The 23,186-nt window shown below is 45.7% G+C and overlaps 1 long non-coding RNA gene across 1 annotated transcript; it reads left to right on the forward strand.

Annotated features, from left to right (window-relative positions):
• The first annotated feature begins 10,881 nt into the window (after window positions 1-10,881).
• Window positions 10,882-23,165, forward strand: LOC109027707 (uncharacterized). The gene is made up of 6 exons (XR_002006732.2): window positions 10,882-10,969; window positions 14,229-14,277; window positions 15,115-15,184; window positions 16,762-16,835; window positions 22,018-22,146; window positions 23,066-23,165. It is a non-coding gene; the product is annotated as an uncharacterized lncRNA (long non-coding RNA).
• The last annotated feature ends 21 nt before the right edge of the window (window positions 23,166-23,186 follow it).

Raw genomic sequence — 23,186 nt, forward strand, 5'->3', positions numbered from 1 at the left:
CAGTGGCTGGTCATACTTCTATGTATGTTGCATATGGAGAAAATAGTGCTTAAGCTCCTCCCTGGGTGGAGTTTTTGGTATAGTAATGAAGGAAATGGGTCAATGCCCAACTCGCGCATCTCTGGATCAAACTGGTTTTTGTTTTGCCAGGGCTGGTCTTCTTTCTGGAACTTTCCTGAAATAACAAGAACTCAAGATGCCACAGTCACCAGTAGGCACTCTTTGACAGTGCGTGCCTGAAAACCCAAGGATTCTGAGTGACAATGTCAGCGTTCCAGCTTAGGGGCATGTCTGAACAGATAGTTCCCCAAAGGAAGCAGCTGAAGGTCTATTTGAAAGATCTGGCTGCCCACATTTAAAACAACAGCCAGTGATTCCTGACCCTGTGTGATTAAGTGCTGCATCACACAGCATTGATGGCAAGTGATACACAAGTCAGGAAGAAAGAAAACTTGCTACACCTCGTGGTCAGCAGGTCAGCAGGAAATGGGAGTTAGAAGGGCCTTGGCAGGGGAGGAGATGGCAAACTCAAGGGAGGTAATAAAAACAAGCCAAGGAAAATCCTCCCTAGGAATTGAAAATCAATTGGTACGTATTTATTGAGTTCATACTATTTTCTCAGCACTGTGCTAAAGGCTGTGGATGGCTAAGGAGCTTTCAAAGAATTTACATCCTGGTTGGGGAAACAGTCAAGGCTAGGGCGAAAAAGAGACAGGAGGATATTCTTTTTTTTTTTTTTTGAGATGGAGTCTCACTCTGTCACCCAGGCTGGAGTGCAGTGGCGCGATCTTGACTCACTGCAAGCTCCGCCTTCCAGGTTCATGCCATTCTCCTGCCTCAGCCTCCCAAGTAGCTGGGACTACAGATGCCCGCCACCATGCCCGGCTAATTTTTTGTATTTTTAGTAGGGACAGGATTTCACCATGTTAGCCAGGATGGTCTCAATCTCCTGACCTCATGATCCACCTGCCTCGGTCTCCCAAAGTGCTGGGATTACATGCATGAGCCACCGCACCTGGCCAGACAGGAGGATATTCTGAATGGCAATGAGGTCCCTGTGTGCCCCAGCCAGCTTAACTTTGAGACCTGCTGTAGCCATAATATTGAACAAATTATTGTTTCCCTTCTGTCTTGAGGGGAAGCAGTTCTCAACTGCAGAGAATACAGAATTAGAATATGCAATCTCTGTTTCTTTGAACTGTGTTAATGGAGACACAGCATAAGCTGATGGAAAGAGAACTTGATGAGAAAGTCAAAAAACATGGAATTTAGGCTGTCTGTGGTGGCTCATGCCTTAATCCCAGCCCTTTGGGACACAGAGGTGAGTGGATGGCTTGAGCTCAGGACTTCGAGACCAGCCTGGGGCAACATGGCAAGACCCCATCTCTACCAAAAATACAAAAAAGAAAAGAGCCGGGCATGGTGGTGTGAACCCATGGTCCCAGCTGCTAGGGAGGCTGAGGTGGGAGGATCACTTGATTCTGGAAGGTAGAGGCTGCAGTGAGCTAAGATCACACCACTGCACTTCAGTCTGGGTGACAGAGCAAGACCCTGTCTCAAACAAACAAACAAACAAACACCCCAGCAACAACGAAAAACAAAACCTGGATTTTTAATTCCAATTCTTACCTGTCTAGTCTGTTCTGTAACCTGGTGTTCTCATATCCCTATGACCTCTGATGTCGTATTTGAAAAGTCTTATCTGGAGGTCTGAGTCAATGCATGAAATATTGATGAATCCAGTATAGATAGCACTCTGTTTTCTGTTATAGGTATACTGCCAATGTTTGTTGTTGTTGTTATTGATGTTGTTTTTTGTGTGGATTTTTTTTACACTTGTTGGCTTTAACTGGCTCTGATTTTGTCTTATAAAAGAAATAAAATTACCTGGTCCTCCAGTGGCTAAGATTTAAAAAAAGAAAGGAAGAGAGAAAGAAAGCAAGAAAGAAAGCAAGAAAGAATGAAACAAAAAAATAGAGAAAAAGACAAGAAGGTCAGTGTGGGTGTGAAGTAGAAGGAAGAAAAAGAAAAAAATGGCAAGTGAGTCAGAGAAATTGATTTGTAAGCTTAGCAGGCAGAGAGCTAGGAAGGAAAAGAAAAGGATGAGGAAGAATCAGAAATGTGTGTATATGAATAGAAAACTATGTTTGAGTGAAATCAACTGAGCGTGATGGGTGTAATAAAGCCACATAGTGAGGGTGAAGATGGCTGGTTGATGAAAAGCAAAGTGAATAAGGGAGGAACATTTCATATGAGAGTAACTAAAGGAGATGGAAGAAGAAAAACACTGGGTTATAGGGATCATTGCCTCTGCTCAATGTCCTTGCTCATGTATTAGTCAGAACAAGCACCAAGCTGCTGTAACAAAGAATCCCAAAATTACCATGACATAAAGAAGAGAGAAATTGATTGTTCTGTCAAGTAACAGACAGGAGTTAGCAGGTGGTGGAGGTGTGCGGGGAGCTCTGCTCCAGGAAGTTGTAGGATCTTTGGTTCCTTCTCTCCTGGGCTCTAGAGTCCCCTAAAATGTCATTCTCATCAGAACGGCCAAGTCTAGATGACCATGGTCCAGTCTCTGGAAGGCGAGAGTCTGTGAAGGACAATAGTTTCTTTTTAAGGTGGTGACGTAGCACCTCTGCTCACATTTCATTGGTGAGAATTTAATAACACAGCCCTAGGGAAGGCTGGAAAATGTGGTCTGACATTAGGCAGCCATGGTTCCTGCTGATTTAATGTTTTAAAATTTCTATGGCTCCCCAGGCATGGGTAGCTCATGCCTGTAATCTCAGCACTTTGAAAGGCTGAGGTGGGAGGATCACTTGAGCCCAGGAGTATGATACCAGCCTGGGCAATGTAGTGAGATGTCATGCATACTAAAAAAAAAAAAAATTAGCTGGGTGTGGTGGCGAGTGCCTGTGGTCCCAGCTACTAGGGAGGCTGAAGCAGGAGGACTGCTGGAGCCTGGGAGGTCAAAGCCACAGTGAGCCATGATTACACCACCGCACTCCAGCCTGGGCAACAGAGTGAGACCGTGTCTCAACAAAAGAAGGGAAAGAAAGCTTATATTACTCAAAGAAGAAGGGGAGAATGGATTAAGAATGATTTGCGATCATGGCTCTCTGTGGCTTCAACCTCCCAGGCTCCAGCAATCCTCCTGCCCCAGCCTCCCTAGTAGCTGGGACTTGCCACCATACCCAGGCAATTTTTTTTTTCTTTTAGTATGCATGACATCTCAGTATGCTGCCCAGGCTGCTATCATACTCCTGGGGTCAAATGATCCTCCCACCTCAGCCTCCCAAAGTGCTGGGATTACAGGCATGAGCCACTCATGCTTGGAGAGTCATAGAAATTTTAGATTATAGCAGGAATCATGGCTGCCCAATGTCAGACCACATTTTCCAGCCTTTCCCGGGGCTGTGTTACTAACAGGGAAGGGGGCGATTAGTCTCTGATTCAGACCAATTCTGCTTATCTTAGTCAAGATATATTATAGCCAATAAGGCCAGGAGTGACCTTCGGAAGGCATTCATTTATAGATGGGGAGGTATGAGTCTAGCTATAGTGAGAACACATCCACATATTCATATGCAGAGAGGGCAATTGAATGATTTAGAAAGCTATCATGTATTTATTGCCTCATGTGTGAAAGGCACTGGCTGAGAACTTAGGTAAGTATTTTGTGTATAGCTTATTAATATCATACTATTATTTTCTTTTTTCCTTTCCTTTTTTTTTTTTTTGAGATGGAGTCTTGCTCTGTTGCCCAGGCTGGAGTGCAGTAGTGCCGTCTCAGCTCACTGCAACCTCTGCTTGCTGGGTTCAAGCGATTCTCCTGCCTCAGCCTCCCAGTAGCTGGGATTACAGGCATGTACCACCACATCTGGCTAATTTTTTTTGAATTTTTAGTAGAGACAGGGTTTCACCATGTTGGCCAGGCTGGTCTCAAACCCCTGACCTCAAATGATTCGTCCGCCTTGGCCTCCCAAAGTGCTGAGATTACAGGCGTGAGGCACCGTGCCCAGCCACATACTATTTTCATTAAGTGAGGTTCAGCAAAACGATCTTTGGATCACACAGCAAGTACTTTGCAGCACTCAGCAGGCCTGCGCTGGGACCCAGTAGAGCACCTCTATTCATAATCTGGCTGCACTGCCTACAATAGCCCTATGGGATAGGAATTTTTTTTTTTTTTTTTTTTTTTTTGAGACGGAGTCTCGCTCTGTTGCCCAGGCTGGAGTGCAGTGGTGCAATCTCGGCTCACTGCAAGCTCTGCCTCCCGGGTTCACGCCATTCTCCTGCCTCAGCCTCCCGAGTAGCTGGGACTGCAGGTGCCCGCACCCATGCCCGGCTAATTTTTTGTATTTTTAGTAGAGACAGGGTTTCACAGTGTTAGCCAGGATGGTCTCGAACTCCTGACCTTGTGATCCGCCTGCCTCAGCCTCCCAAAGTGCTGGGATTACAGGCGTGAGCCACCGCAGCCGGCCGGTATAGGGATTGTTAACATCTCCATTTTACATGAGCAAAATAAGGATCTGAATGGCTAATTAACTTGCTCAAGGTCATACTCCCAATACGTAGCAGTGATGGGATTTGCACCTGGCACACAGGTGTAGCACTCATCCCCTCACCCATTGGCTGTGCTACCACCTGGGGCAGCTCCACTGTGGTCACTGAAGGCCTCCAAGGGGTGGAAGGTTTAAAATTAGGTCTTGCATCACATTTAGCTAGCGGCCAGGTGTTAGGTCTTGGGCAGCTCCGCCCTCTGCCTAAAGGGTTCACAGGTGGAAACACGCAGGGCATATTTCAGACAGCAACTAATTCCAATCTGTTATTAATAAAAACAGTTCAAAAAACATTTGGCAACAGACCGCAGGATCCGGTGCTATTTATGAGAAGGGTTTAATGGGAGAAGGCTCAGCTGCAGCAGATGGATGTCGACGGGGCCTCTCCAGAGTGTCTCACTCTGTTTTCCTTTGTGTTTGAATGAATTCGGAGGGTGCCATGTGCGAGCCTGGACGGATGGTTTTGAACCACAGCTCATTAAAAGCAGGTGCTTCCCTGAAGCTTAACTGTAAAGGGGAAGTGGAATTACCCAGGCAATTCCCTCTTAGTTTGGGCTGATTCCTCCTGGAACAGAAAGGCCTTTGGCCAACAAGCAAATGTAGCTACTAACCCCTTAGGTATCGAGCCAGTGTTGGAAATGAGACACACAGCCCCTTTATCCCACTATCCCCATGTTGGTTATTAAGAGCCCTGCCCTTTGTTTTTTTTTTTTTTTTTTTTTTTTGAGATGGAGTTTCACTCTTGTTGCCCAGGCTGGAGTGCAATGGCGTGATCTTGGCTCACTGCAACTCTGCCTCCCAGGTTCAAGCGATTCTCCTGCCTCAGCCTCCCGAGTAGCTGGGATTACAGGCATGCACCACCATGCCCAACTAATTTTATATTTTTAGTAGAGACGGGGTTTCTCCATGTTGGTCAGGCTGGTCTCAAACTGCCGACCTCAAGTGATCCACCCACCTCGGCCTCCCAAAGTGCTGGGATTACAGGCATGAGCCACTGCGCCTGTGCCCCTTGGTTTTGATGTGGCTGTGCCACGCCAAGTGTCTAGGTGCTTCCTTTCCTGGCCTTGACCCTTAGCATCAGTGGAGAAGGGTCAAGTCCAAGACCACAGGATCCTCCATGGGATCAGTGACTTTCCAATTCAGACCACACCTGCTTCATGGGGTCAGTGACTCCCCACTTCACACCACACTTGTCTGCAGCTGATTTCTTATGAATGGCCCTGGACCTCCAGGAAGATACAGACCTGTAATGACAAGCCTTTTAGGACCTGGGAAGTCCTCTGGGAAACGCATCTTTTTTTTTTTTTTTTTTTTTTTTTTTTTAAATTTTAATTCTTGTGGATGAAGCTAGCAGCTTCTTAGCACCTTACTTTTGCATATGAAAGGCCTGGTAATTACTACTTTCATCCTTAAAGCATGCAAGTGACATGCAAAATTAGCACTTGAGAAGATGCACTTTTAGACCTTGTTGTAAAGCAAAACTTATTATTTGAAGATAAATCAATTTCTGTTGCCTGTATTTGTGGTTTTCCCCCAGATGGCTAATTACCAAAGATAAATGTGTATAAACACAAGCCTTATTCCTCTCCATCCATCTTCCCTGCCTGCCTGTTTATCCAGAGGTTAATAATCGCAATCCTGTAGTGTATTGCCATAGTAATGGCTTTGATGGGCCCGGCGAGTTTATGACCTTTTGTTACAAGCTGAAGGACACGCATTTCAAAAAAGGAAGGTCATTTTAGAGATGAATGTGCGGATAACTAGCCTCTCTGAAACTGAGCCAATAGGAAAAAGAAAACAGAAAACAAAATAAAAAGAACGGGGAGAGAAAAACCCACACACAACTGCACAAAACAAACAGCATAAATGTCACGGAAATCGGTTCACAGTAAAATTAAATAAGGTTCCTGCAAGCATTAATTTTCATATTTCCTGTTTATGCACTGTTAAAATTATTCCCTGGCTTTGATTTATGAGGCAGTAAGACCATGGCCCATCACTCAGCCACTAACCAAATTCAGTTAAGGACTGGAACATCCATTCAGATAGAACTAACTTCCTCTGTGGTCAAAAGGGCAAGTGGTAAGTGATGTGTTTCTGGAGAGAAGCTTAGGACATCTGTACAAGGACTGAGGTTTAGATCGTCTTCCTTCCCTTCCTTTCCTTTCCTTTCTTTCCCTCCCTCCCTTCCTTCCTTTTTTCCTTCCTTTCTTCCTATTCCCCTTCCTCTCTCTCTTCCTCCCTTCCTCCCTCCATCTTTCCTTTCGTCCTTCTTTCTCTCCCCCTTCCCTCCCTCCATCCATCTTTCCTTTCTCCTTCCTTCCTTCTTTCCTTCCTTCCTTCCCTGTTTCCTTCCTTCCTTCCTATTCCCCTTCCTCCCTCTCTCCCTCCCTTCCTCCCTCCATCCTTCCTTTCCTCTTTCTTCCTCTCCCTCTTCCCTCCCTCCATTCCTCCTTCCTTCCTTCCTTCTTTCCTTCCTTCCTATTCCCCTTCCTCCCTCTCTCCCTCCCTTCCTCCCTCCATCCTTCCTTTCCTCTTTCTTCCTCTCCCTCTTCCCTCCCTCCATCCTTCCTTCCTTCCTTCCATTTTTTCCTTCCTTCCATTTTTTCCTTCCTTTCTTCATTTTTCCCTCCCTCCCTCTCTCCCTCCCTCCTTCTGTCCTTCTTTCCCTGCTAATTATAAAGTGATACATACTCAATAGAACAACAAACAACACAAAGGAGTTAAAATCTGCGCCAATCTCCCACCAACCTTTTGGAGATAAACAGTGCTAAGAAATGACTAATTAAAGATAGAGCTCTGATATGTCTAAGACATTGTTCTAAGCTGTTTACAAACACTAATTCATGTTATCCTCATAAAAGCCCCACAGAGGTATCACTGTCCCTATTTTACAGGTGAGAAAATAGAAACTCAGAGAAGTAACCCCTTCAAAATCACACAGGCAGTAATAGACAGAGGAGGGCATCAGACCCCTGTCTGCGGGCCTCCTGGGCTGTGTGCTGTGATGACATACTGAATCTAAGGCCAGAACCACCAGTGCCCTCTAAAGCCAGGCACTTTATTGTGCTGGCAAAGTGTTGAAGGACCTTAACTGACATTGAAGACGCAATATTCTGACCACTATGGTGCTGAAAACCCTGGATTGTGTCAAAGGAAAGTTGTGTCAGACAGACTTAAACAGACAAGAATGACTTTATTGGAGAATGTTGCAATAGGGAAGAGAGAGTGAGTCCAACTCTAAATACAGATGCCACTCATTAAGAGGCAAACACATGTACTTTTTTTTTTTGAGACAGAGTCTCTCTCTGTTGCCCAGGCTGGAGTGTGGTGGTGCAATCTCGGCTCACTGCAAGCTCTGCCTCCCGGGTTCACGTCGTTCTCCTGCCTCAGCCTCCTGAGTAGCTGGGACTGCAGGCGCCAGCCACCACGACTGGCTAATGTTTTTTTTGTATTTTTAGTAGAGAAGGGGTTTCACCATGTTAGCCAGGATGGTCTCGATCTGCTGACCTTGTGATCTGCCCGCCTTGGCCTCCCAAAGTGCTGGGATTACAGGTGTGAGCCACCGCTCCCGACCCACATGTACTTTTAAAGTGGTACGATTGTATAGAGCTGAATTGTCATGTTGTAGATTATACAACGCCAAAGGAACCCAAGATCAGAATGCAGGGTGAGATTCTTGAAGAGAAACATCCAAAGCTTTCCCGCCTCTAAGTTCTGCTTTGCTTGTTAATTGCTCTCTTTATTATAGGGTGGTGCTTGTACATGGGTGACATGGGTACAAAATAGGAATAGAATATTTTGTTTTTCCCAGTTGTCTATTGCTATGTAACCAACCATCCCAAAACTTAGCTGTTGAAACAATAACATTTATTTTGCTTACAAATGTATTACGTGTGCAGGGTTTAGGAGGGACAGCTTATTTCTTCTCCACTTGGTGTCCCCCAGGGCAGCTGAAAGTTTGAGGACTGGCATCATCCGAAGGTTCCCTCTCTTACCAGCTAATAGCTGATGATGGCTGTTAGAACTTACCTGGGTCTTACCTGGGCTGTGGGCTGAACACCTAGACCGTGGCCTCTACCTATGGTCCAGGCTTCCTCCAAACATGGTGGCTGGGCTTCACAGATACATTTATCCTGGAAAGAGAAAAAGCCAGGTAGAAACTATATTGTTTCTTGGAATCCAGCCTGGGAAGAAGCCGCATAGAGTCACCTCTGCTGCATTTTATTTTTTAGGCATACACAGCCTGTATTCAAGGGGAGCGATATTCCATTTGGGAATATCCCTTTGGATAAGATGACTTTATTTTTTGAGGCAGAGTTTCGCTCTCATTGCCCAGGCTGGAGCTCAATGGCACGATCTCAGATCACTGCAACCTCAGCCTCCCGGGTTGAAGCGATTCTTCTGCCTCAGCCTCCCAAGTAGCTGGGATTACAGGCACCCGCCACCACACCCAGCTAATTTTTCTATTTTTAGTAGAGACAGGGTTTCACCATGTTGGCCAGGCTGATCTTGAACTCCTGGCCTCAGGTGATCCACCTGCCTTGGCCTCTCAAAGTGCTGGGATTGCAGGCATGAGCCACCGCGCCTGGCCGAGATGCATATTAAACACTTTGCAGACATATTTTAAAACCACCACGAGCATGATCTGTAGAAATCTGTGAATGTTTCCTCCTCTGATTTGGGCTGAAGATGGTGCATTGTCTATTCCCAGGTTTCCAAAGGGCATCAGAGTCATAAGAATAATTCCTGAGGCCAGGCGTGGTGGCTAACACCTGTAATCCCAGCACTTTGGGAGGCCAAGGCAGGCAGATCACGAGGTTAAGAGTTCAAGACCAGCCTGGCCAACATAGTGAAGCCCCGTCTCTACTGCAAATACAAAAAATTAGCAGGACGTGGTGGGACCTGTAATCCCCTCTACTCGGGAGGCAGAGGCAGGAGAATTGCTTGAACCCAGGAGGCGGTAGTTGCAGTGAGCCGAGATCGTGCCATTGCACCCCAGCCTGGGCAACAATGCAAGCCTCCATCTCAAAATAGATAAATAAATAAATAATAAAATAAAGAATGATACCTGACTGAGTGCTGAGTGCAAGCTGGACTGGTCTTTGCCTACATTGGGTGACCCTGAGTGATAGGGAGTTTCCAAGCATGAAGTGGAGATCCTGGGTACCTCTGTGTTTAGCTCCTGATGCTGCCAAGCATGGACACAGAGGGAAATTCAGCTCCTCCACCCCCTTCTCTGCTGGTCCTGAAAATGAGCCAAAGGCTCTTCTTGATTGAACGGTTTTGCAGTCAGTCACTACAAGAATCAGAGAAGACATAAGTAGCATGGGCTGAGTGCGGTGGCTCATGCCTGTAATCCCAGCACTTTGGGAGGTGCAGGCAGGCAGATGGCTTGAGTCCAGGAGTTTGAGACCAAACTGGGTGACATAGCAAGGCTCCATCTCTACACATTTTTTTTTTCTTTTTAATTAGCCAGGTGTGGTGGCACATACCTGTAGTCCCAGCACTCTGAGAGGCCAAGGTAGGAAGATCACTTGAGCCCAGGAGTTTGAGACCAACTCGGGTGACATAGCAAGACCCCATCTCTACAAAACATTTTTAAAAATCTAGCTGGGCACGGTAACATGCACCTGTAGTCCCAACTATTCAGAATGCTGAGATGGGAGGACTGCTTGAACCCCAGAGTTCAAGGCAGCAATGAGCTATGATTATGCCACTGCACTACACCCTGGATGACAGAGCAAGACCCTGTCATAAGAAAAAAAAAACTTCAGGCACACTGGCTTATGTCTGTAATCCCAGCCACTTTGGGAGGCTGAGGTGGGCCGAGCACCTGAGGTCAGGAGTTCGAGACCAAACTTGCCAACATGGTGAAACTCTGTCTCTACTAAAAAAAAAATAAATAAATAAATACAAAAATTAGCCGAGCATGATGGTGGGTGCCTATAGTCCCAGCTACTTGGGAGGCTGAGGCAGGAGAATCACTTGAACCCAGGAGGTGAAGGTTGCAGTGAGCCAAGATAACACCACTGCACTCCAGACTGGTCAACAGAGCAAGACTCCGTCACACACACAAAACAAAAAAAGAAAGAAAGAATGAAAAAAGAAAGAAAGAAAGGAAAAAGAAAGAAAGAGAGAAAGAAAGAAATAAAGAAAGAAAGAAAAAGAAAGAAAGAAAGAGAGAAAGAGAGAGAAAGAAAGAAATAACACATACACACACGTAGGGACGGACAGTCCAGAGGCTCTAGAGTTCTTGCGTGCTGACTGAACAGTGGATTGTTGTTACTGATTCCCTTCTAGGTGGTGAAAAGTGACAGCTGCTCTGTGCAGTTACGGTGCTGCACTGCCACAGTAAACTTCTCCCTCTGTGGTGATCCAATATTCTACCATATGTCAGCAAAACTGTAAGTGCATACCTTATCTTTCTTAGAACATTCAAAGCATACCCCACCCAGGAAAGCAGGCCTGTACCCTCAGGACATTTTCTCACAAAGGTGCCTTACTCTCTGCCTGAAATTTCACTGCTAAAGCTCCATTTCCTTGGCCTTTAAGGACTTCTCAGTATTCAAGGGTCTCCTCTTAAAGAAGTGCTGGAATAGGCTGGACATGGTGGTTCACGCCCATAATCACAGCACTTTGAGAGGCTGAGGCGGGCGGATCACTTGATTGAGGTCAGCAGTTCAAGACCAGCCTGGCCAAGATGGTGAAACCCCGTCTCTACTAAAAATACAAAAATTAGCCGGACGTGGTAACGTGTGCCTGTAATCCCAGTTCCTCAGGAGGCTGAGGCACAAGAATTGCTTGAATCTGGGAGGTGGAGGTTGCAGTGAGCTGAGATTGCATCATTGCACTCCGGCCTGGGCAACAGAGCAAGACTCCATCTCAAAAAACAAGCAAGCAAACAAACAAACAAACAAAAAAGAAGTGCTGGAACAGGGCCTATTCCCTGGAGCCTGGGCACAGTGGCTCACACTTATTATCCCAGTGCTTTGGGAGGCCAAGGTGGGAGGATTATTTGAGGCCACGAGTTTGAGACCAGCCTGGGCAGCATAGCAAGATCCCATCTCTACAGAATAATATAAAAAATATATATAGCCAAGCACAGTGGCACATGCCTGGAATAGGGCCCATCTTAAACCCTCAGCAGCTAAAAAAATTGGAGTTCAACCAGAAGAGGGCAAGGCCTGGGACCAAATGCACCATGAGCAGGTTGGAGGAACTGACCATGGCAAAGCATTTTTTTTTTAGAGACAGGATCTTGCTCTGTCATCCAGGGTGGAGTGCAGTGGCCCTGTATTAGTCAGAGTTCTCTAAAGGGACAGAACTAATAGGATATATGTATATATGAGAGGGAATTTATTAAGAAGAATTGACTCACACAATTACAAGGTAAAGTCCCACGACAGGCTGTCTGCAAGTTGAGGAGCAAAGACAGTGGTGGATCTGTCCAAGTTCCAAAACCTCAAAAGTAGGGAAGCTGACAGCAGCGCAGCCTTCAGTCTGTGGCTGAAAGGCCCAAGAGCCCCGGGCAAATCACTGGTGTAAGTCCAAGAGTTCCAAAGCTGAAGAACATGGAGTCTGACGTTCAAGGGCAGGAAGCATCCAGCATGGAAGAAAGATGAAGTCCGGAAGACTCAGCGAGTCTGCTTTATTCTAGCTGCGCTGACAGTTGTTTAGATGGTGCCCACGCACATTGAGGGTGGTCTGCCTCTCGCAGTCCACTGACTCAAATGTTACTCCCCTTTGGCAAGACCCTCATAGACACACCCAGGAACAATACTTGGCATCCTTCAATGCAATCAAGTTGACACTCAATATTCATCATCACAGGCCCGATCGCAGCTCTCTCCAAAGCACCAGAGAGACCTGCCATGGTGGTGGGGGCTCCCAGAGACCAGTGGTCCTTACCGCCCTTCTCCTCTGCTTCTCTTTGGCTCTCAGCACAAATGCAGAGGCAGTGGTTGGATCATGTTGCAGCTCTTGCCAGCTCTTACACCCGAGGTGGGAAGCCTGAGAAATCTTGGTTCTCATCTGTCAGTAAGGAGCATGTTCTCACCTGCTCTGCGGGGCTCAGTATCCCAAAGTCTTGGTTTGTCCTGTGCAATTTTTGGGCAGGCAGGGTGGCTTTGAGCTTTTCTGAGAGATTTCAGCTTCCTGTGGCTCCCAAAGCCATGTACGTCCTGCCTGGGCTGGAGCCTGGACACCCACAGACCCACAGAGCTGCACTCCCTCCACGCCTAGCGAAGCATGTCACTCCCATCCCCACGGCTAGGCCTGATCCTCATCAGTCCCCTCTCAGACCTTAGTCCTGGCTCCAGCGTCTCTTCTTGGAGCCAAAGCCATGACCTGCCTCTTGACTCTCCATTCAGCCCAGAGTTTTAACTCTGTACCCCTAACCACTGACTGGCTTTGGGTTTCCAATCTTTAATCTGAGCCTTTGCAACTTTTATTATTATTATATTTTGAGATGGAGTTTCACTCTTTTTGCCCAGGCTGGAGTGCAATGGCACGATCTCGGCTCACTGCAGCCTCCGCCTCCCGGGTTCAAGTGATTCTCCTGCCTCAGCCTCCCGTGTAGCTGGGATTACAGGCATGTGTCACCATGCCTGGCTAATTTTTATATTTTTAGTAAAGACGGGGTTTCACCACGTTGCCCAGGCTGGTCTCGAACTCCTGACCTCAGGTGATCTGCCAGCCTCGGCTTCCCAAAGTGCTGGGATTACAGGCGTGAGCCACCGCGCTCAGCCAGCAACTTTTGTTACTGTCAATGCCTTAAAACTCATCTGTCAGCCTGCACTCACCAGGTCGGTGCCCCTTGGCACCGAGCAGAATCGTATCTGAATTCTTCTCTGTGTCTCAGTTTACTCATCTGAAAAATGAAGAAATGATAGTATCTATCTTATAGGATTGTCATGGGGAATAAATGACTTCATGCATGCAAAGTACTTATTTTGTTGTTGTTGTTGAGAGAAGGTCTCGCTTTGTCACCCAGGCTGGAGTGCAGTGGTGCAATCATAGCTCACTTCAGCCTTGAACTCCTGATCTCAAGCCATCCTCCACCTCAGCCTCCTGAGTACCTAGGACTAGAGGCATGCACCACCACACCTGGCTAGTTTTTTAAAAATTATTTTGTAGAGATGGAGTTTTGCTTTGCTGCCCAGGCTGGTCTGAAATTCCTGGCCTCAAGCGAAACTTCCACCTCAGCCTCCCAAAGTGCTGGGATTACAGTCGTGAGCCACCTTGCCCAGCCTGTAGGGTACTAAATACAGTATCTGATGTATAGAAAATGCTTGATGGCTAGGCGTGATGGCTCACACCTATAATCCCAGCACTTTGGGAGGCTGAGGCTGGTGGATCACCTGAGGTCAGGAGTTCGAGACAAGTCTGATTAACATGGTGAAACCCTGTCTATACTAAAAATACAAAAATTAGCCAGGCATAGTGGTGGGCACCTGTAGTCCCAGCTACTCGGGAGGCTGAAGCAGGAGAATTGCTTGAACCCAGGAGGTGGAGGTTGCAGTGAGCCAAGATGGCGCCATTGCACTCTAGCCTGGGCAACAGAGTGAGACTCCATCTAAAAAAAAAAAAAAAAAAAAAAAGAAAGTGCCTGATAATGTTAGATATTATGATTACTACAATGACTGGTGGTATTGCTCTCTCCAGATTCCAGCCCGGCCCTTTCAACTCTCCTGAATCTAAGCCAACAGTCAAGGTGAATTTCCTGTTTGCTCCCAGTGGCTCTCCCTCCTGAGTTCCTTTCCCTCCTCCCTGAGTTTGCATCGCTGGTGGGTGCCTGCAGGTCTCCAGGCTGTGCTGACTCAGATTTCAAATGGGGCTGGGGCACAGTGGTTCATGCCTGTAATCCCAGCACTTTGGGAGGCCAAGGTGGGCGGATCATTTGTGGTCAGGAGTTCGAGACCAGCCTGACCAATGTGGTGAAACCCTGTCTCTACTAAAAATATAAAAATTAGCTGGGCATGGTGGCGGGTGCCTGTAATCCCAGCTACATGGGAAGCTGAGACAGGAGAATTGCTTGAACCTGGGAGGCGGAGGTTGCAGTGAGCCGAGGTTGTGCCACTGCACTCCAGTCTGGATGACAGAGTGAGACTCTATCTCAAAAAAAAAAACAAGATTTCAAATAGACAGAGGCCTGGTGTCCCCATGACACCCACTAGCTCCTCCCTACTCTAGAGGAGCCGGGGATGCTTTGGGATCTCTCGGAAGGGCAGCCCTGAGCTCATGTGAGGATGATATACGAGGTAGGATGGTGGAAGTGACATTGCAAATGAGGGAAATTAACTGTTCCAAACAGAGCTGGAATCTAAAGATGGAGATGACAGGAAGTCCAATGAATGTATGGTCCTGACCACAGGCCTGCCAGAAATCAGCCTCGGCTGGAAAATTGAGCTGTGATTATTACAAAGAGTCAGAATGATGGCTTCAGTCATGATGCTTCGTTTCATAAAGAGCAGCCCAAACAATGTCGACATTAAGTATTTAGAGAGAGAAGGATGGTTTGTAAAGGAGCGTCTTCTTATTCCCTGAAAAGCTACTATGAAGACGTCAGGCGTATGGAAATAACAGATGGGAAAGGCGAGTAGAGATCATTACTCTGAACTGTAAGTGCCATTATTGACAAGCGCAACCCACATCACTGAGCAAATAGATGTGCCTGAGAGTAGGAGGGAGATGCATGAAGAAAAGGAAGCATAAGCCGGATATTTCCCAATATTGGGGGGTGAAGAGAAATTGCATTAGGATGCTAGCATTCTTCAAAGTTAAAAAAATAAAAAGGTTTGAGCTGGAATGTGAGCAAGGAAGATCCCCTCAGCAGTTAATTAATAGGCTAATTTATTTTTCATTTCTATATGACATATTTGTTCTGAGTGTTAGGGGGATCACTCTGAAAATCTGATGAAAATGGTGCCTTCTTTTCTTTATTATTATTATTGTTATTTTTTGAGACAGAGTCTTGCTCTGTTGCCCAGGCTGGAGTGCAGTGGTACGGTCTCGGCTCACTGCAACATCTGCCTCCCAGGTTCAAGCGATTCTCCTTCGTCAGCCTCCCTAGTAGCTGGGATTACAGGTGGGCACAACCACACCAGGCTAATTTTTGTATTTTTAGTAAAGACAACGTTTCACCATGTTGGCCAGGCTGGTCTCGAACTCCTGACCTCAGGTGATCCAATGGCCTTGGCCACCCACAATGCTGGGATTAAAGGCATGAGTTACCATGCCCAGCCAGTGCCTTCCTTTTCTAAAAATGTCTTTATGAATACACGATCAATTTTTCATTTGCTTGTTTTTATTTTAGGTTCAAACACATGCAGGTTTGTTACATGAGTATGCTGCAAATTGCGAGGTTTGGATTTCTATCAAGCCCATCGCCCAAATAGCAAACATAGTACCCAATAGGTAGGTTTTCAGCCCTAGCCACTCTCCTTCTTTCTCTCTTTTTGGAGACCACTGCCACCTCCCCAGAGCTACCCCATGTTGACCATTGGATGCATTGGATGCAGGCTGTCTTGGGAAGGGAGTGTGGCTTTGAATAAGGCAGTTCTCTTCAGCTGAGGGCAAGTTCTGGAGATGGAGCAGCTGAGGGAATGGGTGCCTCTGTCCAGGAGCTGAAGTTCTGGGTAGCACATGACAGTGTCCACTACACCATGGAGCCCTGCTTTGAAGAAGGCACTTGTGCCTCTTGTGCTCTATGGAACATGCTTTGGGAATGCTGCCTATAAGACTGCAGTTTAGAGATAAGCAATCTGTGATTGGAAGCTATGGGTCTAATTGTATTTATCCATCCAGAGCATCTAGTATAGCAAACTGTGATACTACATGAGCCTACCTAGTTTAGGCACTTTGGGCAAGTTTAGGCACAATTTAGGCACAATCTGTAAGGCAAGCTTAGAACATCTGTGTATAGTATCTAGAAATAAATGATGTTGAGTGTCTTACAGTGTAATGCAGACTTAAGCTAGTTAGTGGTGGAACTGAGACTTGGAGAGGTGCCTGGCTCTCAGATCAGTTTTGTTCCATTGCACCCACAAGCCCTTGGTTCTGGAGACAGAGATGTGAAGAAATTATACTAAGGAATCCCTTCACCAAAAGGGCAGACAACCTTATGATTTGGACATTCTATTTTGAGACCAGTTAAAAGAGAGAAATTTCAATTCATTTCTCATTTGTCATTCACCAGGTCTGGGATGTCCCTGGGCAATGCTAAGCTAACATTCAGCAGTGTCTACAAGATGACACACAACATGTTGAAAGGTAGGCATTAAAGACCTTTGATGGCATTGGAAGAGGGTAATAACAGCCTCCCAAGAGTGATAAGAGCAGGAACAAATGTGAACTGAAGATCAAACATCAGCCAGCTACATAAGACAAGATTGAAATGGGACGCCAGGCAGCCTCCGGGGGAAGAGGCGATAGGCAGGATCAGTGTTCTGAAACAGGAACATGACTGATCTCCAAAATAAACAGATGGACAGATCACAGCCTAATTTAGATACTACCTTGAGGTCGCTGCCACTGAGGTTTTGATTTTTCTTCTATAAGTAGTTCACAGCTTTGCCAGAATATAAATAGAGTACATTGAGGCAAAGCTTAAAAAGACCTAAAAGAAGGTATAGCCCAATGTCTTTATTTTCTTTATCAGCACACCAAAGCCCAGAATAGTTTATTGATTTGCCTAAGGTGACACAGCAAATTAGTAACAACACAAGAAGAGAAACCAGGTCTTTATAAAAAATTTTTTTAACAAAATTATTCATTTATAGACATTGAACATTTCATGTGCATGGTCCCTGGGTTTAAACCCAATAGACTGTGCAGTTGATTGGGGTACAGTGCTTGATTTGAGGAAGTTCTCAATCAACTAAGCAAAGAGATCCATCAACAAATAATAAGAGGACAGGCCGGGTGTGGTGGCTCACGCCTGTAATCCCAGCACTTCGGGAGGCCGAGGCAGGCAGATCACCTGAGGTCAGGAGTTTGAGACCAGCCTGGCCAACATGGTGAAACCATGTCTCTACTAAAAATACAAAATCGGCTGGGTGTGGTGGCACGCACCTGTGATCCCAGCTACCCCAGAGGCTGAGGCAGGAGAATCGCTTGAACCCAGGAGCAGAGGTTGCAGTGAGCCGAGACTGTGCCACTGCACTCCAGCCTGGGCAACAAAGTGAGATTCCATCTCAAATAAATAAATAATAAGAGGACAGACTAGAAAGTATACCTTGAGAGCATTTTCACAATGCTAAATGATATGATATATACAAAGTGCGGAAAGCCTCTGACTAATCCTGAGATGCTTAGAAAATTAGTAGAAGTGGCTGGGCATGGTGGCTCACACCTGTAATCCCAGCACTTTGGGAGGGCGAGGCGGGCAGATCACGAGGTCGGGAGATCGAGACCATCCTGGCTAACACAGTGAAACCCGTTTCTACTAAAAATACAAAAATTAGCCAGGCAGGGTGGCACGCACCTGTAAGCCCAGCTACTCAGGAGGCTGAGGCAGGGGAATCGTTTGAACCCAAGAGGCAGAGGTTGCAGTGAGCTGAGATCGTGCCACTGCACTCCAGCCTTGGTGACAGAGCGAGACTCCATCTCAAAAAAAAAAAAAAAAAAAAAAAGAAACAAAGAAAAGAAAATCTGTAGAAATGCTGTGCTTGTATGATTCTGGAAAGTGAGTTAGTGTCTTTAATTTTCAGCCTCAATTCTGTCAATTGTCCAGAATCAGTTCTGAATAGGCAAGAGGGTGTGTTAACTGTTTTAGGTTCAAAGCAGTTAGGGTCTGGATTGCCTCTGTCAGCACTGGGTCCAGTGTTCCACATGCCTGGCCACCCAGTACAGCCAAACAGCTCAGTATAAAGAAATAGATTTGGCCGGATGCAGTGGCTCATGCTTGTAATCCCAGCACTTTGGGAGTCCAAGGCAGGAGGATCACTTGAGCTCCAGAGTTCGAGACCAGCCTGGGCAGCCTAGTGAAACCCCATCTCTAGAAAAAATACAAAAATTAGCTGGGCATGGTGGTGCATGCAGGTAGTCACAGCTACTTGGGAGGCTGAGGTGGGAGGATTGCCTGAGCCTGGGAGGTCAAGGCTGCAATGAGTTGTGATGGTGCCACTGCACTCCAGCCTGGGTGACAGAGTGAGACCGACCCTGTCTCAAAATAAAATAAAATAAAAAATTTAAAAAAATGGATTAGAAGAAGAGAAGGGAGTCTCACAGTACCCTTTGCAGGAAGTACCCCCAGGTCTCTGTCTTTATACCTCTGCTCTCTCTCCCCCTGCATTTCAGAATACGATATGGGCATCTCTTAGAGTATCTGTCTCATGATCCTGCTATCTTTGTCCTGATTTTTTTTTTTTTTTTTTGGTGGCTTATTTGTCATCATGCATATGTTCCAGTCAAGTCAGCTATAACTTCTGGGATTATGTGACCACGGAGCTCTGGTGTCTACAGCTGTTTGGGCTATGTATAGGTTCTCTGATTCTTCAGAAAGAGAAGTTAAATTCATTTGGCACAAATTAGATCAGCTTCCCACCCCTCTTCCCATCAACTGTGGTCAGGGCGGCAGTCAACTACTATAGTTAAAAACCCATAGGCTTTCTCTACCGTCAATGGCTGTGAGAGGCATTAGTCCTGGAGTGTCAACGGCTTGAGTAGGTACTCTAAACATGTCTAATGATCGTCAACTCCCAAACATGCCTTCTTCTCTGTCATTCAGATTTGGGGAGATTCAGCCTCAGTTCTTCCATTTCCCTTCCTTCCTTCCTTCCTTCCTTCCTTCCTTCCTTCCTTCCTTCCTTCCTCCCTCCCTCCTTCCCTCCCTCCCTCCCTTCCCTCCCTCCCTCCCTCCTTCCTTCCTTCTTTCTTTCCTTCTTTCCTTCTTTCTTACTTTTTTCCTATTTTTTTTTTTAGATGAAGTCTCAGTCTGTCACCCAGTCAGTGGAATGATCTCGGTTCGCTGCAACCTCCACCTCCTGGGTTCAAGCGATTCTCATGCCTCAGTCTCCCAAGTAGCTGGGATTACAGGTGGCTTGCTTGCTTGCTCTTTCTTTCTTTCTTTCTTTCTTTCTTTCTTTTTTTCTTTTTCTTTCTTTTTTCTTTCTTTCTCTCTCTCCCTCTTTCTTTCTCTCCCTTCCTTCCTTTTCTTTCTTTCTTTCTTTCTTTCCTTCCTTCCTTCCTTCCTTCCTTCCTTACTTCTTTCCTTCCTTCCTTTCTTTTCTTTCTTTTTTCTATTTTTTATTTTTTTTTGAGACAGAGTCTTGCTCTGTCACCCAGGCTGGAGTCAGTAGCATGATCTTGGCTCACTGCAATCTCCACTTCCCGGGTGGGTTCAAGCAATTCTCATGCCTCAGCCTCCTGAGTAGCTGGGATTGCAGGTGCCTGGCACCACGCCTGGCTAATTTTTGTATTTTTAGTAGAGATGGTGTTTTGCCATATTGGCCAGGCTGGTCTTGAGCTCTTGACCTCAAGTGATCCGCCTGCCTTGGCCTCCCAAAGTGCTGAGATTATAGGCATGAGCCACTGTTCCCGGCAGTTTTTCCATTTTCAACTAAGCTCTCCACCACAGTGGTGTTAGGCTTCATTGATTATCCAGTATAATCCTGCTCACGCTGCCTTAGCAAAATATTACAGACTAGGTGGCTTCAATGACAGAAATTCATTTTATCACAGTTATGGAGGCTGAAAGTCCCAGATCAAGGTGCCAGCAGGTTTGGTTTCTAGTGAGGTCTCTCTTGCTGGCTTTTAAACAGCTGCCTTCTGACTGTGGCCTTCCCTCTGTGTGCAAGTTCTACTGGTGTCTCCTCTGCTTCTAAGGGCACTATGCCTCTTGGTTAGGGCCACACCCTTGTGACCTCATTTATCTTTAATTACCTCCTGTAAGGTCCTATTTCCAAATACCATCATGCTGGGGATTAAGGCTTCCAAACATGAATTCTAAGGGGATGTGGTTCAGTCCATAGCACACAGCAATCCTCTTCTAACTGGGAACCCTCCCAGAGGCAGGAGTTCCTTGGCTGGGATCTTACCTCATTGTCCTGGGCAAGTTGCTGCTAATGGGGTCACAACAACCATGTGACAGCTTTGGTCAATACTAAAATAGGCAAAAAAGAAATTTCACTGGGATAGGCAAAAACATTAATTAGGCAAAAAATGTTAGGATGGTAGCTATCTTTTGGAGGGAGGACCAGAAGAGTAATGAGGCTTCTGAGAAGCTATTTTTTTGATCTGAGTGCTGGTTACATGGCTATGTTCAGTTTGTGAAAATTCATCAACCTGTATAATTATGACATGTGTCTTCTGTGTGAGTGTTTGTTCTAGTCACCCAGTAATGGGTAACAAATCACTGCAAAACTTGGTGGCTTAAAGCAACATTAACTTTTCTCATGAATCTGCAATTTGGGAAGAGCCTGGCAGGGATAACTTGTGTTCACTACATTCATCATCAGCTGGGGCTGCTGGAAGGCTGGGGGCTAGGATTATGTGAGGCTTTCTCACTTCCATGTCTTCCAATTGATGCTGGCTAAAATTGAATTGAAATGGTGCTAGCTTTGGGTGAAACTTTAGTTGGGGCTTTTGCCTGGAACACCTACATGAGGCCTCCTCATGTGGTCTGGGCTTCCCCACAACATGGCGACTGGGTTTTAAAGATAAGCTTGGAGAGTCAGGTGGAAGCCATATTGTCTTTTATGACCTTGTCTCCAAGCTGTGTAGTGTCACTAGCCCTGAATTTTGTTCATCAAGACAGCCACAAACGCCCATCCAATTTCAAAGTGAGGAAAAAATTTACTCTATCTCTGGCTGGGGATTGGCAAAATTCTGAAAGACTACTGGGGACCAGATATATTGCTGTGGCAAATTTTGGAAAAAAAAATACATCATGCTGTAATGTTGTACTTTAAGAAAATATTTAAAATTGTAAGTACAATAAAATTGCAGAAAAATATAGTGGATTGTTTGGAAGAAACAAGTGGAGACAAATGACAAACCAGGCCAAAATCAAAAAGTCTAAAGTCAGATCACATCTCTTTATCCACTCTTGATCTTCTAAAAGCCTCCAACATTGTAAAAATCTTTGACATGTAACCGTCTTACATGGAGTAAAATAGTAAACAAAAAGCACTCAGCAACCCATATTGTGGCAGTAGGCAGGTTATTACATGGGGCTGGTTGAGACTTGTATATTTTTTTTCCAGTCATTTGGAATCATAGTAGAAAAAGAGAACATTATCTACAAAATAAGAGGCTGTAGTGTCCAGGAAATGGAGCATGAAAAGGATTTTGCTGTGATGTAGAGATTAGAAAGAACAGCCCATGTGAATTAGTAAATGGCAGGCAAATACAGTACATTCAAGTGTAACTTCAGTGCAATTTCAAAGGATTTGTTACATGAAGAACTAGAAATTCTCCAAAGCAATATTAAATACTGATTTTTTTTTTCCAGAATGGAGCAGTGATTCCCTTGGAAGGATGTGAGAAGCTTTCCAATCTCGAGGTGATATCAGAGCTCTTTCCCATAGAAATACTTGGATGCTCTTTCTCCAGCTATCATGCTCTCTTTTTTCCACTCAAGGTGATGCCTAAACGTACGTGTGTCCACCCTTACCCCATGACATCATCCAAAAGCCAATCTATCCATCTGTGCATTCAGGCTTAATACTGATGACGCTCCATCTCCATTTTCAGAAACTTTCTTGGCTCCTTTTTGCTCAATTTTTGGCTTATTCTGGGCTCCAGCCATGCATCATTGCACCTTCTGACTCTCTCCATTTTGTTATGCATGATCTGCCCTGCTCCACGCCTTGAATTTGGGGGCAGACTTAGTTCTTCCATTTTGTGTCTCTGAGAAATGGATTTCTTTTTCTTTTTCTTTTTCTTTTCTTTTCTTTTCTTTTTTTTTCTTTTTTTTTTTTTGAGATGGAGTCTTGCTCTGTCATCAGGCTGGAGTGCTGTGGCACGATCTCTGCTCACTGCAACCTCTGCCGCCCAGGTTCAAGTGATTCTCCTGCCTCAGCCTACCAAGTAGCTGCGACTACAGGTGCCCAACACTACGCCCAGCTAATTTTTGTATTTTTAGTAGAGATGGGGTCTCACCATGTTGGTCAGGATGGTCTCAATCTCTTGACCTCATGATCTGCCCGCCTCGGCCTCCCAAAGTGCTGGGATTACAGCCATGAGCCACCGCACCTGTCCAAGAAATGGATTTCTTTTGCCCCAGGATTTTGTATCCCTGGCCACTTTAAATAATTCTATCGACACAAGGGCTGGTCCTTGGATCCCATCCTTAACATTCAACTGAAAGGTCTACAACCCTAACACGAGACAGCAGGACCATCTGGGGTTACAACTTGCTCAGACTGGTTATGAATAGGGTGTGCATTCTGGCTCAAGCAGTGTGGAAGCCACTCAGGATAACCACACTGCTGACATCTTCATAGGCACCTCATCATAACAAAATTTTAAAATTGAAATATAATTTTAATGATTTTCAGAGAAGAAGAGAATGCAGGTTCCCACAGATACTGCAAGCCCCCTCAAGCTTAGGCAGTGGCCCTAACTTAGATCTCTCTTCCTTCTAGATCAACACAGCTGGTAAGTCAGGTCTCAGCTCAT

This window comes from Gorilla gorilla, chromosome 6 (genome assembly GCF_029281585.2).
Source record: "Gorilla gorilla gorilla isolate KB3781 chromosome 6, NHGRI_mGorGor1-v2.1_pri, whole genome shotgun sequence".
Taxonomy (NCBI): Eukaryota; Metazoa; Chordata; class Mammalia; order Primates; family Hominidae; genus Gorilla; species Gorilla gorilla.